Source organism: Silene latifolia, chromosome Y (assembly GCF_048544455.1).
Source record: "Silene latifolia isolate original U9 population chromosome Y, ASM4854445v1, whole genome shotgun sequence".
Classification (NCBI taxonomy): domain Eukaryota; kingdom Viridiplantae; phylum Streptophyta; class Magnoliopsida; order Caryophyllales; family Caryophyllaceae; genus Silene; species Silene latifolia.
Window position 1 is genome coordinate 80,196,710 of NC_133538.1, and position 2,162 is coordinate 80,198,871.

The following is a 2,162-nucleotide window of genomic DNA, read 5'->3' on the forward strand; positions in this document are numbered from 1 at the left end:
CCGTCCCTTGGGATCCGACCTTTACTTACCTCTTTAATAAGAGTAGTTTTGAAGTTATAAATATTGTTTTGGTTGGTAGCTTTTGAAGACGAGTTTTAAACCACACCAAAAATGACGCCGTTGCCGGGGACGGTGTTCAATTGATTTGATTTTCGTTAATTGTTTTTAGTTGTGTCTTTATTTACCTTGGGGAAGTCAATCTCCTCAAGGTTGTTCTAATTGTTTTCGAGTTGTTTGAAATTTTGCATGACTAGGAGATCACAAGGTAATCTATTACCTATTGATTTCGAGATTGAAGGACCTTAACAACCAATAGAAGAGTTGCTAGAGGTACTTCTAGAGTTATAGGTATTGGTGAGATTGTGGACATTCAACCAAATAACATTGAGTTTGTCAACCTTTTTTGCAAGAGAAGGAGAGGATAACCGAATTCAAAACCCACCACAAAATCAACCAACTGAGGAGAACCTACCAAATGGTACTCCTACACCACCACATTTAACCGGTAATTTCATGGCCAAATCCGGATTCATACAATTAGTTGAGAGAAGTCAATTTGAAGGGATGCCTAGTGAAGATCCTCATTCACATATGGAGACTTTTTGTGACTATTGTGATGCAATTTCTCAAATCGGAGTTACTCAAGACCAAATCCGATGGGAATTGTTTCCTTTTTCTTTGATCGGTACCACAAAGCAATGGTTAAGGAGCCTAGATAAGGCTACCCTTGGTATTGATTCACGGGACAAGTTAGCACTTTCCTTCTACAAGAAATTCTTTCCTCCGGAGAAAAGTAATATGTTGGGAGCCTAAATCACCGGGTTCAAGCAAAGGGATGAGGAATCATTATATGAAGCATGGGAGAGATTTAAGGACACTTGTCGTTCTTGTCCACACCATGGACTTAGTGAATGGTTCCTTGTGCAACAATTTTGGAACGACCTATATGAAGACTCCCGCAATGTTCTTAATATGGGATCCAATGGGATGTTTACCGAAGTTGATGATAATCAAACATGGGCCAAAATCGAAGAGATGGCAGTTCATAAATCCTAATATAATAGGCCCCGAAAGGCCACTAGAGGAGGAAAGCATGAGGTAGATTCCATCACTCAATTGGGTGCTCAACTAAGTGCTCATATCGACACCATCAATTTGAAGTTTGAGAAGCCAATGGCTAAGCTTGATGAAGCTTCCAAATTACCCAAACAACATGTTAATGCTATGGTGGAATCATCATTAATCCCAAGTGGAGTATGTGAAAGTTGTGAAACCTTGGGACATGGTCAAAGCGAATGTAGGGGAACAAATGAACAAGTTAATGCTTTCCAAGCATACAAGAATGGCACCCCTTATTCCAACTACTATAATGAGAATACCAAATTTCATCCAAATCTTTCATACAAGAGCCCAAATGTTCAAAACCCCCAACCCACATACAGCCCACCTTCAATGAGAAACCAAGCTCAAAGACCCTTTTTCAACCAAAGCCAAGGTTATCAAAATCAACCTTCCTACAACCAATCAAATGACCAAAGCTTTGATGTTCAAAAAGCGGTCCTCCAAATGCAAAAGAACCAACAAGAATTCTTCACCCAAATGCAAAAAGATAGCCAAGCTAAGGAAATCACCATCAACAACATTCTTGCCCACACCAAAATGTTAGAAACTCAAATGACTCAATTAGCATCTTCTAGCTCTCAAAGACAAAAGGGGCAATTACCGCTCCAAGGTAATTCCCCAAGACATGAGACGGTTAGTGCCATCCATTTGAAGAGTGGTACAAGATATGAGGGGCCGAAGAGGCGAATTGATGAAGATATTGTGGATGTTAGTGACAAACAAAGAGTTATGGAGAACTTTAAGGAGGTAGATCCTACCACCAAAGAAATTTCAAATTAGAAGAATGAAGAGAAGGCTAAGGACAAAGAGCCTATTGTGATTATACTTCCATTCCCAAGTTGCCAAGCTAAGCCTAAGCTTGATCACCAACTTGGAAAGTTCATGGAAATTATGAAGAACTTAGAAGTCTCAATCCCATTCACGGAATTGATCAACCATGTTCCAGCTTATGCAAAGTACATGAAAGACATCCTTACTAAGAAGAAATCCATCCGAAAGTTGGAGACTATTGCCTTTACCAAAGTGAGTAATGCTATTCT

General features: G+C 39.6%; 1 pseudogene; it reads right to left on the reverse strand.

Annotated features, from left to right (window-relative positions):
• Positions 1-806: 806 nt before the first annotated feature.
• On the reverse strand, positions 807-905 carry LOC141636389 (small nucleolar RNA R71; annotated as a pseudogene).
• Positions 906-2,162: the final 1,257 nt, after the last annotated feature.